This window comes from Protopterus annectens, chromosome 1.part2 (genome assembly GCF_019279795.1).
Source record: "Protopterus annectens isolate FY-2018-M chromosome 1.part2, PAN1.0, whole genome shotgun sequence".
Lineage (NCBI taxonomy): Eukaryota > Metazoa > Chordata > Ceratodontiformes > Protopteridae > Protopterus > Protopterus annectens.
In genome coordinates this window covers 937728460-937745056 of record NC_056727.1, presented here as the reverse complement: position 1 = coordinate 937745056, position 16597 = coordinate 937728460, and the positions used below count along the sequence as shown (strand labels likewise).

General features: G+C 36.4%; 1 protein-coding gene across 6 annotated transcripts in view; it reads right to left on the bottom strand.

Moving 5' to 3' along the window:
* Positions 1-16382, bottom strand: part of LOC122791983 (gap junction beta-4 protein-like) — a 129215-nt gene extending 112833 nt beyond the window's left edge. For 4 of the 6 annotated variants that reach the window (XM_044059856.1, XM_044059851.1, XM_044059853.1 and 1 more), the window contains exon 1: positions 16247-16382. The gene's annotated coding sequence lies outside the window, so the exon portion shown is untranslated. Of the gene's footprint in view, positions 1-16205 lie in introns of all 6 variants that reach the window. The other 2 variants (XM_044059866.1, XM_044059860.1) reach the window with 2 other exon arrangements.
* Between the last annotated feature and the right edge of the window lie 215 nt (positions 16383-16597).

Here is a 16597-nt window from a genome sequence, read left to right as displayed (position 1 = left end):
ACTGTCCCCCCAGGTCTCAATGACAATATATCCATAACCAGTGTGCTTAAATTAAAATCGTACATTGTTTAAAGTTACTATTTTTCATATCTTTTGGAGCATGGGTATAAGGTATATATTATATATATTCATAAAGTATTTGTGGTGAGGCATTTTTATTTGAGTGTTGGATGTTTAAAAATGAATGTGACTTTAAAATGTTATGGAGAGCTTTTAATTGAAGGAGAGAATTAATTGGTTAAAGATTGAAGGGTGGGGTATTTATATGTGGTGCTTTACTGTGTTAAAATGAGTCTGAGGAAGATTTTTCGAAAGCACTTAATCCTTGAGACTGTGTGCAATAAATTTTATTCATCTACCTTCTCCTGTTGTTTGGTCTATTTCTTGGTTGGACTGCTACCTGCATATTCGAGTTTGATCATCTGATGCAGTATTGAGGGACTTGCTGAACATTAACAAGTCTAATGACATGACAAATACCTGATCCCAGCATCTAAACCTTGTATGCAACTTAAAGAGAATATGTTGAATGGACAGATATGTGTCACAGAGACTACCCCTGCTTTAGAACAAGCTTCCTATCTATGGGAAGCCGAATCTGTCCCTCACCCTATTCAAATGTAACCTAGACCTGTGGATGGGAAATCAAAAATTTATCCCTGGACTTGCACCTCTCCCCTTATTGGACAGAGGCAGTCTGTAATTGCACTGCCACCCAAACACAAGTATATGTCTGCAGTTGATTTATCATGTGATCTACATATGAGAATATAGGTTTAGTGTCATAATGTTGAATGCCAAAATGTATTTTACTCATAACAATTAATGCATTTGTCAAATTTAATAATATCAATAAGGTGGAATGTCAAAAACTAATACCATGAAGTTCGACATTCGGAATTATTTGAAATTAACATAAAGCGGTACAAGTCTAACCAATGACTCCTGCACTTCAGTAACATTTGTTCTTCACTTGCCCTCACCTCTGTAAGGTGCATGTTAGATGTTTGAGTGTCTAGATACTCAAACATCCAATAACCTCTTAAACACCATACAAATGTGCTTGTTTTCACATTTTTGTAGTGGGACAGCCCCCCTGCATCCCCCATATGTGGGGGCACCCCCTGCAAATTATATATACCAACTCCAAGATCACACTACAGTGAGGAAAAGGGTAAATTTTCCATTCTGCACTGTACTGCAATCTCCATTCGTAAAGTCGATTTCACATCAACGAATGCATATTTACTTTTGTTCTGTTTCAGTCAAACACTTTTGATTTGGAATTATGAATATTTAAAAACATGCATTCGATTTAACATTATTCAATCTAATACAATTTCATGTTTTGATAGTAAGCCAAGTATATATGGCCAGGCTTAAAAAGGCCTCTCAGGGTCATTAGCCTACTAGTCATCTATGATCCTACAGGGTTGTGTCTAAACAATGACACCTTTTTTAATACAAGGTGTATATTTAGAGGGAGTTGGGCAAAATATTAGGCAGTGAACATCTAGTGGCAAAGACTGATTAAGTGTAAAAGTGTCAAACCAACCATAAAAACTATACACTTGGATTTTCACAGAATGTCCAGATTTTTGCCTCATATTTTTGGTCCATTTCTCATAAAATTGTGGTTTTCTGGAAAATCACTGGCAAATCATTGCTGGTTAAAGTGAGAATATAATGACAGAGTGTCAGACTTCATACCCTTCAAAAAAATCATGCTAATGCATAACATGTTATTCTATCAACTTTCTAAGTTTGTAAGAACAATAGTTAAAATGTGCCCCTATTTTTGGGCCTTTGCCCCCCATTATTGATGGCTTTGTCCAGATGACTTGCTCTAAAAGGTTGAGAGGTATGACTTGATGTAACTCGGTAAGCACCTTGTGCCAGACTAGCTGACACAGTGTTTTCATTAAAGCAAAGCAAGCTTGCATACAGATCATCTTTCAAGGCTGAATGTGAATAGAGCTGGCAGATGATGCTTTAGGGGTGGCTAAGATTTTATCTATCATGAAAAAAAGCAACATGGAAACAGAAAGTAAAGAAGTTCAAGTAAGGTAGGACAGACAAACAGGCACTGTAGTACAAGCCTCAGCATGGAACTTGATTTCAAAAATGACAAGCAACAATCAATGGCATCTGGTAATGCAGTAGAAGAATAGCAACAATTAATCCATCGGAAAAAATAGACAGAGCAATTCTAAATTAATAAAATTTAATTATGGCATGCTAATGCAAAGAAAACGTCGTAAGTTAACCAGGAGCAATTCCTTCATCTAAACCATAGACACATTTTTTTCTGATGTAGGAAGCCTATATTCTAGTAAAATAACCCAAGATATGCAGAATGAAACCACAATGCATTCACAAAGTCACAGTAGTCAATTTTTGCTTTGGAAGTTAAGAATCTGGTAAAGCAGAATAAACAAATAATTTAGATAAAAAGCAGAATGAAATCAGACTGCATTTAGCAATATTATCTGCACAGTCTAATATGTGTAGAGTGCAGTCAATTAAGATAATATTGAAACTAGACTCTGTTGACAGTTAATAATACAAGCAAGATGAACATACCCTAACTGAAAACAGCAAATCTCTACAGATTGGTCAACTTCTTTTCCTTCTGTTTATCAGTGTATTTCCTCAATTAAAAGTCCATAATTATGATCAGTTAGCCAACAATTTAAATGTTAATACAAATTCCAATTTCTTTTATAAGCTAGAGCTAAAATCATTGGGGTATAGCAAAGCAGAATTAACATTTGAAACTCCATTTACACTTCTCAGATGTGCAATAGTTTTGGTCTTTAACTTCGCCCTGATAGTTTATGGCATTAGTTGAATTATGTGGCAAAAAGCAAATCACAGAGCTTCTAAACATTCATAAATAGTAAAAGGGACAGAGGCAGAGCAGAGTCACTATTGCAAATTCAGCAGGCAGAACACCACAAAGTACTACAATTTATTTGCAGAGATGAATCTCAGAGACCAAATTAGTGATCTCTGCAATTGCAATGAGCAAAGTGCGTTGTATGTGATGCAAGTATTTAAGTGTTCAGCTTAGATGTAAGGTCTGGAAGTGCGACTGTTGGCCATAACTCCTATGCAAACCACCAGATTTTTGACTTCAACCGTGAAAGGCTGATTCAGTATAGTACTATAAAACAGGCCAGAATACAAGTGTGAAATATAGAGGTGATCCTGCAAGTACGCAGCACACACAAGCAGAACCAGGGCAATTTTAAAACAAGTAACCTTGCAGGCAGATGACCCTTTACAGACATATTGGGAGCAGCAGACAGATGGTGCTCAAAAGGAAGGCTAGCCTCTAGCTTTTAAAGGGAGAATTGGTGTCACCAGTTAAAAGCAACGATAAAAAATACCAAGGGGTATATTTCATGAAGAATAGGCTATTATTGCTGAAAAGTGGTAGCATTTTGTGTGGGTCACAGAGTTTTGCTAAAGAGAATACAAGAGAAGATGGGTTGGCAAAGATGCATTACAAAACCGTAGACTACTGTTTATCATTGTTATTATTTAGAATCTGCCATTTGTTGGCAGGGATGTGTATACAATGGATGCCTGATATTTCCCCTGAGGGTTTTAGTGGAAGGTATGACATGGGCCTAAAAAACTATTGGCCAGAATTGATAGCTACTACTGTGTTTTGGAGATAAATGTGATGCATCATTTCAGAACCACTTATTTATTAAAGCTCAAGAACTATTTAGATTAGTCAGATTATGTTCCACCATGAGAAATCTACTCACAGCCCATGGAATTCAAAGATCATGAACCCCCTTCATGAATTTACTACCCACACACTGTAGCTATCTGCATATTTGCAGAGGCACAAGCACTACAGTCCACTATGTTGGGGACTAACATTTCACACTATTAGTGAAATATGTTACATCTATGGTCAAACAGAGCTGCATGAACTTCAGTCTTAGTATAATAAATAAATACAAAATGTAGTAAAGGGAATGTAACACTAGGAAAATGGGACAAGAATGTAACACAACCACTTTGAGATTGATTGTGCTACATGTAATCAATCATAACCATTCAAATATCAATATTTTATGCTGATAAACATATTAGGAGCTAATAATCTAAAATGCCATTTCTGGAGGAATGAGTGAATTATAGTCTCGCAGTCATATTTTAAACTGCTTCTCGCAGCCATATAGTACAAAACTGTATACTATATGGCTAATATTAGTCAAATATTAATAAACATATATATTTAGAACACTAAGAAATTTTAACAAAGTGGAATACAATGGCCAGACAGAAATGCAAAATAGCCTAAAGCATATCTGATAAAATATCCCTGAAGTATAATTAATAAAACTGTGTGATGCTTGATTTGAAGATCAGATTTTTTTTTTTATTATACAGAGTTTTAGAACAAAGAGTAATATGGTCCAAATATATAGCCTTACAAATGATGTAATGCATGTGAGCAGGGCAAGGGCACACTTTCAAAGAATGGTGCATCTACATGTTTGAGGTGTAAGGAGTGAACATACATGGTTTGATTGTCCTACAAGAAAAAGTAAAACAAAAGGAGATGTCTAAAATTTCTATTTTGGTTTTCAATATTAATAGTATTTAGGCAATTTCAATATTTAGGAGTTTTGAAATGGGTGTAAGTTTTATACTTTGTTGCTATTGCTTTAGTAGATGTGATCTCTTCAGTTAGGAAAGTGGATCTGCTTGGAAAAAAGTGTGGTGGCATGGGGTACTTCAGTCATTATGTAGGGATGTTTGTTCAGGTTTATTGGTATTATACAGACACGATCAAATAGTGGTGAAGGATGTTATGCATTTTTTTTTCTTGAGAGGGGAATTGTACATTTTTGAATTAATTAAAACCTATGGTAGTGTTAATTGTGGATGGAAATGTAGTTTTTTGAGCAAATTATGGCATTTATAAGGGTTAATATGCTGATCATATTGTCTGAGAGGTTTAAATATGAACTTGTTTGCTGCAAAAGAGAAATTCTATGGGATGTTAAGATTTGTGCAGATATACAATAAGGATTGGGAGATTGTAAGAAGCAAAGCTGAAAAAATATATTTATTCTAGGGGACAACTTAAAGCAAACATTATTTCTTTTATTTTTTGTTAGGCTTTTTGTACGGTGTCTCAGGAGGTACTAAAGAGGTCATCTATCCAGCTTATTAGGAAATCTGAACAGTGTTTGGAAGGATGTTAATATATTTTCCTGTCTCCAGTTTATTAAGTGTTCAACAGCAGAATGGAGTATGACAGAAGTATAGAAATTTAAGGTAAAAACTCTAGGAAGAGCAGTATATTTTGATATAGCTATATCTATTTATGTGTGTGTGTGTGTATATATATATATATATATATATATATATATATATATATATATATATATATGGTCAAATTCTAGTTTATTGGAAGGACGTGGTGTCAGATGTGTTTCATCGAAACAGGTAAGTGGGATGTATTGTAGGTGTGTGTGCCTGTGTGTCTATGTGTGTGTTTGTCAATGTGTGTAGGTTATGATTAGAGTAATGGCTAGGTAAGAGGTCAGATTAAATATGTGTAAGATTTTAAATGTTTAAGGTTAAGGTTAGGTTTGGGGATATTAAAAACTGGTAAGCTTTTGCTCCATGTAACATGGACTTTAAGTTACTGATCTATTGCTCCTTTTAACGTGGACTATAAGTTACTAGTGAAATTATTTCAGGAGCAAATGAGAATGAAAGATTGCACAAAGCAAGAGGTGTATGGGTTAGCAGGGAAGCACGTTTTTACTTATTATGGAAACGAGGATAAAATTGCAGATGTTTCTTTTTGTATCAGAAAAAAATATTACTTTATATATGTTCTTTGGACAATAGGAAGCTGAAAACAGGAAAAGAGATGACGTTTTTGCAAGTCACTTTATGGAAAAGATCAGTTATCATATAAAAAGGAGATAGATTTAATTAAAGTCATTCCTATGAGTCTATTCAGTCATATACATGAGTATATATCTTGGATAAAGAGAGGGAAATACTTTTATATCTTGTGTTTTCTTTTTAATGAGGATCATGACTTAATCCAATCAGAAGAAACACTGTATAATGATTATGAAAAACTGGGTTTAGGTCTGAAACATTCAAAAGTGTCTCAGATTTAATTTATATTGTCTGCTATTTTATGTTAACAGGAGGGATAATCTTTTTGACAGAATTACTACATTTGGCAAATGAAAGATTTTGGCAGTCCTGTTTTCCAGGGAAAAAAAAGATGTAAATGATTAGGTAAGAAGGAGTTTTAAAACATCTGTCTTGCAGTTCTTCCATCATAGGCTATCATAGTATCAGTTTCTTATAGATATGTATTTTTGGAGAATAGCTATAAGGAAGACCTTTTCTCTAAGGGAGGCGATACATAGAAAAGAAATGAATGGATAATGTATTCGTAGGATTTGTATGGCGGTGCTCCTTAGGGAAACATCTGTGAAAGGGAGCATGAAGTATAAGGGGGTGAGGAACAGCTATCCTCGCAGTTTATAAACCTTGTACCACACTCTAAAATGACCTCATCCCTTCAAATACAGCACATCCTTGTTTTGTTCACTTAAAGCCATTTGTTTTCACTGCCAATGGGATAAATTGCAGAGATAAATGGGAAATCAAGTTAGCTGTATCTTAAATATTAATACTCACCCTTTGACCTTCTTGCATATATCTTGGTAAACAGAGATCTTTTTTCAACATATTTTATTAAGTTTTCCATGAAAAGTAAAAGACAACAAATGACAAACGGTAAACAGCGTTCTTGAAGTAGAGTCAAGGAAAAATATTTCAGTGAAGAAACATTATTTTTGCTCTGCTGAAGCTAACATAAGTTTATTCATATCATGTAATGTGAGCAGAAAGCTGAAATGACATGAATCCTGATACCCCATTCATATTACTCATAAGGGAAACCCCCTGAATAGAAGATTCAGCTAAATAAAGAAAATCAGAAATACATCATATTCACTATTTGGTACTACAATCATAAAACAACTGAGCTACATTAGCTCAGTGTTTCCTGCCAATTTAGCTTGGTGCATTAGAATTTAAGTTTACCAGTACTGAGTGTGTCAGATGTTTTAATTTGCTGTATGTATTACTCTCAATTTTGAGCCTCTGCAGTTCCTGCTTCGTTGTTTCTCATGATAATAAATGGTAATCGCTACCTTTCAAAACTCAGCATTTTGTCACAACTGTAACTGTACTCAACTTCCTACTGTTACTGCCCTCCACAACGCTCTGAACCTTGACAGGCAAAATTTGACTCACTACTGTGATCCACAATCACTTCAGTACAGCTTAGCTCAGACAACAGATCCCTGAATACGTAATGTGATGGACTGCACCATCCAATGCTAAGAATGCCTTCAGGCATGACTCTTGTCTGATTCTGCTTCTATTCCTTTTATTACATGTGCCCTGCGCAATAACTCTACAACCTCAAAAGCCACAATTCAAATTCCATAGACATTCCACTAAAAGATTTAGTTCTCAGATTTCTCATCAAATGAAGAACAAGTACGCTCAGAATAGTTTTTTTTTTTTTTTTTAGAAATGTGCACTACTTTTTACAAAATGGACTCTGTTTTGTTTCTATCCCGAAAAGATACCATACCTTGAGTGAAATATGCATAATAAAATATAATTAATCAGTGGTTAGTTAAGTATTAAGGCTAAGTACTGTGAAGATGCATGCCTATTTACCACCAGCTCCGTTCCATATTTACTGGGTCTACTTGACCCATCTTAGCACCCCACCATCAGCTTTACCTAACCCACATCTGCAGCTGCTGTGGAGATTAAGTATGGTGCTGAAGAATCATGCCGCTGCCAAGGAGTGAGGATGCCCTAACATCTTTCATGGCGATAGCCGTATGAGCTCCACATAGGCTGCATTCAGCAAAGCATCCAAGCTTCCACTAGTGCAACCGCCTAACCAAATAATACCACCTGCAATGCAGTTTCCACCAGGCTGCCATCCACCCTGCCCCGAAGATGAGTGGGCTGACATTTACTGCTCACTCCAATCCTCCCCCTTTCACTTTTCTCCCAAACTATGTCTGTAACACTAGTTGAACACAGGTAATCTGGGGTACAGTAAGGGCTTTATCCCTCAGATACATGGAGATGGTTATAAAATTAGGAAAAAAATGGACACATTCTATTTGCAAATGAGAACAGCAAAGCGTAAAAAAATTAGAGATTTCATATGTTTTGTATTCAGTATTCTGCAGTGGTTTTGCTATTAAAGTAGTTCCCTCCACTTTCAGAGAACATTCAAAAACTTTATGGGATTTCTAAAACTTGGATATAGAAGAAGAAAAAGCATCATAGTCTGGATAATAGTATGCTATACTATCAAACTGTACCTCACAGCCAGGATGCCAAACCACATCTAGATTTGCAAAGTCTGACACAGGATAGCATACTGCATCCAGATTTTCAAAGTCTATGACGCAGGCTGAACATTAAATCCAGGCTGTAAAATTTATGGAAAAAGTATGCTTTTTTAAATAGTTAATTTTGTATTCAGTGATTCTGAAGGAACATTTTGAACTAATTTTGAGGGCCACAAAACATAACAGCATATGTGGTGGGGATGAGTGTTGAAGATCCCAGCTGTATCCTGTTAGCGAAACAAATATGTTGATCTAATTTCAGAAATGTTGACAAGAATGGCAGTAAACAATGTAGACTGAAGGATACATTAGTTCTATAGCTGTAACAACCGTATCTAGTTTCTAAACCAGCTGCTAAATCTGCACTGCTAGCATTTTTATTTTAGCTTATGCTTAACTGAATCAGTTATTGCAAACAAAACATGCTTGCATGCGTACACACACATACACACACACACACACACACACACACACACACACACACACACACACACACACACACACACACACACACAAACTCCTGTAAAAAAATACCGATAACAATATTTTTTTTTTCTTCAGGAAATAATGCCAGAAAGCTAAATTGTTTTCAGACATTTGAGGAACTGATGGGGAGGGAACAGGAAAAAAAAACATCTAACAGCAAGCTTTACTGACCATGCCATACCTTGTTTGAATTTAGTTATTATTGGTGTGTGTGTGTGTGTGTGTGTGTGTGTGTGTGTGTGTGTGTGTGTGTGTGTGTGTGTTTGTGTGTACTGACAGTTATATACATGTATATTTTGATGGTATTCCTCTTTATAGTTTTAAATTCCAGAAAGTTATGCATAACCCAAAATGAAAATTAGCAAACTGCAGAAAATCAGCACCGTAAAGAGTGAGTTTATCAATGTAATGCTGCAAGGAAACAACACTATACATACCTGAAAGTAGAAACGCTGGACAAAATTAACTGAAAGTAATTGTGCCAGTCAGTAAAACTAATAAACTTAAGTAGTGTATTTTTATTTGGCAGAAGAATAATGTGGTTGCAGCCTACATTTTAACTAGGATTGCAATAACAGACAGTGATAGCCTGAACAAGAATTATGCAACACTCTCTTATTGATATCATCATATCGTTTTTGGTAAAAAAATAGCATTTCTTTGAGATTCTCCTCTCTGACTATGCAGTATTTGCAGCAGTTTTAAGCACTTTCCATTAATACTGCCAGCCTCTTAGCAGGCCCCTTTCTTCAGGCCATTAAGACCCACTGGGTAGTACAGAATCACCAGGGGTAAATCACATTTGATTTTAGTGACGATGTAACAGAGAATGCATGCAAGTGGTCGAGGGGTCTTCACAGAAGGATGAGGAGGAGTAGACCACTGGTCAGATTTTAGGTTAAGAGTGTGGATGAAACAACTATGGGTGGAAGTATACTTTTCAACCCCTTAGAGCAAGAAACCTGGACAAAAACATAAATAAAAGTTGGACAAAGGCACAAAAATAGGGACAATATTTAAATATTGCCATTACAAGCTTAGAAAGTTGACAGAATAACAGGTTTTGTATCAGCATGAATTTTCTGAAGTGTATGAAGTCTGAAACTCAAATGTGTGTTATTATTTTCTAACATCAGTCTTTACTGATTTGTCACTAATTTGCCAGAAAAACACAATTTTATAAAAAATGGACCAAAAATATAAGGCAAGACTCTGGACATTCTGTGAAAATCAGTACAGTTGAGAGGTATGGGCAGAAAGCATGTTGAGGCTGACTGGAGGCCAGTGCATCTCCTGAGGCAACAGTATGAGCTACTGAAACTGGTATTAACTTAAGCTCCTGGTTATTTCTGGAATAAGCAAGCCCAGATAGGTGAATTTGTGTATTTAGGGGTGAAAGGGGAGGGAAGGGTAATAGCAGGAGCTGACCTGAGAAAGTGGTTCAGGAGACTGGAACCAGCATAAGGGAGCTAATGGGGTGGCATGGTAGCATAGCAGGTAGTGCTGTCACTTCACACCTATAGGCTCTCTGGTTCAATTCTCATCTGGGGCATCTACTGTGCAGAGTCTGCATGTCCTCCTTATGTTTGTGTGAGTTTTCTGTAGGTGCTACAGTTTTTTCCCACATTCCAAAGACATGCAGTAGGTGTACTGCACACTCTAAAGCTTCTATGTTTGGCCAGCAAATGAAAAGTTCAACGAATGTTAAACACTGAACGTGGAAACTATTAAACTTATCTTTGAAAATAATACCATCAAATGGCCATAGTTGGCCAACACTGCAAAAGGCCTTCATAAAAACACTTTGCTAACTAATGTGGGGGTCTGGGCACCTCACCAACTATATATATACCAACTTTGGAACCGCACTACAGTGGGGAACAGGGAAAATTTATAAAAAGGTTTGTTTAGCTTCCCTTATGCATCATAGTACTTCCTGGTTGCTGGCCAACTATGGCCATTCAATGATATTATTATGGCCATTCAATGATATTATTTCCAAAGATATGCTTCCTCTGTAATTTCCATGTTCAGTGTCTAGCCGTTCACTGAGATTTTAATTTGCTAGCCGAACCTTAGTCATAAGTGTGAGTCTGCGTGCCATTGAGTAGTATGAAAGAACTATGGCAGGGCTAGCTTTCCAGTGGTACAAACATTGTCTCTAGATGATCATCACTGTTGAAGTGACACCCCAAACCCATGTGCAAAAATAGGAAAAAGGGGCTGTGGATAAGGGAGGCTATTCCTTAGGAAGAGACTGAAAGCAGTAAAGAACAAATGCAATCAGTTTTCTGGAAAAAGGGGTGTGGTCAGTAGGGCAATGCACCTGAAAGATCAGATAATGAAAGGATATAGGAGTATGGAATACTGCAAAAAAAGAATGACTGAGACAGGAAGCAAGGGTAAACTGAATAACATGCGTGGCAAGTGGGGCTAGACCTGATGGAGTCATGAATTGAAAAGTAGCAATTCCCTTTAGAAAAAATAAAAATAAAGAGGGCAAGCTGAGCTGGGCAGTTCAGGCTAAGAAACCAAAGCAAAAGCTTAGTGTGTTGAAGAGGCCAGAACAATCAGCTGGGAGTGGCATGAGATCATTCAGCCATGGTAAGACAAACAGTGCTCTGGTAGCAGAAAACCTTCATCACCATTGCACTCACATGGAAAAAGAGATTAAATGTGAGCTGTGCTACAGAGACAGAAACATTACAATGGTTGAAACCAGCCAGAATTAACAAATATTAAGGATTGCAGTCTAAAAGATAGGCCACTCTGACATATTTTGATCCATGTAAGAAGCAAAAGCGAACATCCAAATTTGGTGAACTAAGCATTATATTTACTTCCAAGAGATGCTACAAATATCAAATCCAATCATACTAGGAAGAAAATCAGAAATTAGTACAGCTGTTGTCCCAATGATGGAAAGGAAGAATGAAGATTACAGAGTATTACTGCAAAGCATTTGGAAGCAGTAGAACATTTATGCAAGTGACACATCACATTTCAATGTTTTTTTACATATTTTGTTCCCAGTGCCTTACAACAATCTGGCTACCTCTACAACTGCGCACACTTCTTCCCCAGGTCATAACAAAACTGTCTTCTAGGCTGCCATGTGGATTTGTTTCTGTTACTTTGGTCTTAATCCATCCCCAGTGGCTAATATACATCTTAACAGACATAAGGGCTTGAGATGTCTTCCCAGGAAATATGACTACTCATGCACATGCCCAGTGAAGTTTATCAGAAGGACATGGTGTTACAGAGCCAAGTGCACATCACTTGCCCATACTTTACATGCCATGCACCTGTCTCTACAGTTGGTGGCAGCCTTATGGGAGGCTGAGCTCCTTCTCTCTTCCTCAAGCTCAAGGACTGGCAAGTTGGCGATGGCCAATTACTCTGACCTCCCTCATCAGTTTATCCAGCACCCAGATCATATGGGTAACAGTCAGGCCTTCATCCTTTTGCCCCATAGGGCTAGTTGTCTCACCATTTTTGTAACTGCCTTGCTGTATGAAGGACAAAGGTCACTTACAGGCTTTTGGAACTTAAAACAAGATGAGTAAGGGAAGAACATGAAGATCAATGTAGAAATAACAGAACAGGAAGGGGGGGGGGTGTCTTAGGCTGAAACTTGTCATAGGAGCACTGGAATGCAGAGGGAGGTGACAACAATTAAGAAGTGAGTTGGAGTAGGGACATTATTTGATGCAATTAGCTTAAATAGCAAATGGTACAGATACAGGTGGTTAAAAAGAAGGAAATACAGATGAGGATTGGATAACCTAGACTTGGGAAAAGTAGTAAGAGTGTCTGGGAAATGGATATTCAAGGCTATAGAAAATTCAGAAGTGACACAGAAGCATAGTGAAGGCATAATCATCTATAAAAAGATGGAGATGTGAAGCATTATGGAAGGTGACCAAGGGGATAATAAAGGCCAAAGTAAGGAAGAAGGACAGATAAATGGTAGTTACTGGACAATCAGGTCGGAGAGCAGCTGTAGGGAGGGGTAGCAGACTGGGACTAGCCATAAGCTGTGGTGCTAGTAATGACAAGGAAGTTTACCAACTACAAAAGCAACAGAAAATGTTCTTTAAGGTTAATTACAATTTACATTAAACAAGTCTGAGCACTCCAGTACTTTCAGTCCCTTTTTTTTCTTGTTTTGGCTTGTCGGCACTGAAATAAGTAGCCAGCATAAACTACTTCTATTATGGGGCTGAGAATAAGGATGCTAGTGTGAGATGTCCTAACAAGGAAGACAGACAGTCCGCTTAATAAGACTAATCTACTTATGTCTAAAGTGCAGGACAGTAGTAGTGTTAAACCTAAACTGGTCATAACAAAAAACAACAAAAAAGTACAACTAGAAACATTTTCAGGTAATCAGGCCTGTTTTTACCTCACCTACCACCCTTTACTTAAACACACTAAGAAAGAGCAAGAAGCATTTTAAATTACATTTTAAATTTCACTGTTCCTCTGAACCATTGGTAGACCAAGAAATGCTAAACCACAATATAAACAGAGAAGAAATTACAGATGAGCAAAACACCCCAGCAAACATTATTGCAGTAAAGGACTATTGAGCAAACAGATATGAGCAGTTCAGCTGCAAGTCAGCTGGGATTAAGGGCAGTGTGCAGACATGTATTTGTTTAAAACTGACCTGACAGCATTTCAATCATTTAGAAGCATATGGACAAAAAACATACCATCAAAAGGGCAGGGCTGCTTGAGACAAGAGACTTACAGATTAATAGCATTTACCATCTTATAGATCAAATTCAATAAACTGCTATAAATCCTGCCATATACTTGTATAAGCCAATTAAAGGTAATAAGGATGCATAATCATACAATGGTCAGCATACCTCTCAACCTCTTAGTGCAAGAAATCTGAACAAAGCCAGACATAATTGGGGGAAAAGGTCCAAAGATAGGGACATATTTTAAATGTTGCTCTTATAAACTTAGAAAGCTGCTACAATAATAGGATTTCTGTTAGTATGCATTTTCTGAAAGATATGAAGACTATAACACAAATGGATGTCATTGTTTAGTGACTTTAATCGTTAGATCATCTCAGTGATTTGTCATAAAAAACAACAATTTTTATGAGGAAAAGACCAAAATATGAGGCAAAAATCTGGACATTTTGAAAAAATCTGTACAGTTGAGAGGTATGAGTCACTACCATACCTGTCAACTTCCATGTTCTACACAGAGCCAAAAGTAATGGCAGAAGATAGGCTGATCTTCAATGACAATTTGGGACAATTTTTAAATATTTTGCTAAGTCACTTAAGACCTTAATAGAAAAACAGGTTTTGCACCAACATGCATTTTTTTGAATAATAGTAAATATGAAATTCTAATGTCCGACATTACTGACAAACTGCAATCCTTACTGACTTACCAAAAAATAACTAAAATGTTACGAGACAAGGCAAAAATATGAGGCAAAATTCAGGAACATTCTGCAAAATCAGGGACAGTTGAAAGGCATGATTATTCCAGCTGCCTCGCAACTTTTGGTTCTACAGTTTTCTGCTTGGTGTTTCTTCTCTCTCTGGGGTCTGCATGTCCTCCTTTTGACAGCACAGTTTTTCATTGGGTGGACTGGTTTCCTGCAACTTCTCAAAGTTATTCACTAGGTTAATTGTTCATCCTTCAAGTTCCATGTGTGTGTGTGTGTGTGTGTGTGTGTGTGTGTGTGTGTGTGTGTGTGTGTGTGTATCTACTGCAGTGGTGCAGCTAGTTTAATGAACTGGACTGATGTCTAGTATTAGTTTTTCTGCTTAGTGTACACTGAATTCTGGGACAGACACTAGCTTCGTTAGGATCCTAAACTGGATAAAGTAGTTATTGGACAATGAACAAAGCAATAAACACATGAAAAGTAATAACAGATCAATGCAGAGGAAAATGTTAATGAAAAAGTAGATGTTAGCAAATTATAGCTATGGTTCAGATGAACACATTCCCATGATTTTTGCAAAAAAAATAATAATAATAGTGCATACAGACAATACTGAAAGCAGATAAGAAGAAATACATGCTGGAGTATCATCCGCTTGCAAATATTGTTTATATCAGAAGGTTGGCTTGGACATATTGAGGTATTTATTTATGTATGTATGTATGTGTGCCTGTATATACTTATTCATTTTGCATTCTGTAGGCAGGTTAGAACAAATTAATGTTTTGGCCATGATGTGTATCCCAAAGGGGGCATTTATAGGACTACTCCGAGTATACAATGAGCGAATGGTCATAAACTATATACAAAGCAACATACCATTTTATTCAGTAACAGAACTGCATGAAACAACAATGCCACAAGAAATAATTCCAGCAATGCAGTGAGAGAAAATATATATGTTGAGCAGTGTGAGCATCTTAAGCAAGCCATTAAATATGAAATAAATATAGTGAATGAAATAGTGTGTATTACAAAGGAAAACATGAGAACTCAGTAAAGGCCATAGAATGATATAGTTTTGGCATACATTATGCATTATGAATACCGTACAATGTTCTTTTTAATTATATAGGGAGTCTATGAACACGTCTGCAGTAAACTACTAGGTAAAACTCATTACATAGACTGAAAAGCACAAATTAAACAAATACAAGCTATGCACATCAATTTTACTGAAGCGGCAAGCTAGATAACCCACATCACGGGCAAAACGTAGAACTTAATCATTTTTTCAGTTCACACCTGCTATTGTTTTATCTCAGTTAAAATGTATTTTCCATATTGCAGAAATATATATATATATATATATATATATATCTCAAGAACTCATCTAAATGCTTAGTTTATCTTTTTAAGTGTAAGGTGAATTATTTGTTCACTTGTGGATTAATATTTGCTGTATATAAATGCCACATCACTGAACAGCTGTAAGCCTATACGTGGAAAAATAGCAAATGCTGTTAACACAGCTGTGAATAAACAACATTAAACATCATTCATAATTTTACGGTAATCTTTGGTGCCACAGCTTTCACAGGCAAAACTAATAGTGGCTAATAAAATGAAGATATCCAGTCTACCATAAAATACATTCAAGCAAAGTTACTTCACAAAGCAGAAGCTATTTAAAATGTTATTGAATGTAAACAAAACATTCTAATCTTTACTAATCCTGTCTTCAGTGCTACAACCTTAAAACTTCCTTGTTTCATTTAGTTTACATATTTTGAATAATTAAAAGTCTTTCTAGAAGTTTTTACTGTAACAATACTAACCTTTATTAGCAGAAGAAAAGCTAATTTTCCTTAATACTGACCTGTAGCCGTTTGCAGTTCTGAGGTTCATAAGACATTATACTCTGAACTGAAATAAAATGAACATATCTGCTGATGTATTCAGCTCTGCTTCCAAAAAATACAGTGGTGTGTGCTGCACTGAAATGTCTGCGTTAGAGGGTGTGTACCAATAAATCTCTGCTTAAGGAGGAACTGCCTGCCTGATATTTCCTGAGCCTATGCTTGTTACTTAAATGTGTAGGATTTAGAAACATTTAAGTAAAAGGGAACACATGTACCCTTACATTTTATTGGCACACCATTAGTTCAAGTAGTCTATCCACAATCTCAGACTATTTTCCATTTATTTAACACAGGTTTTGGCAAAATGC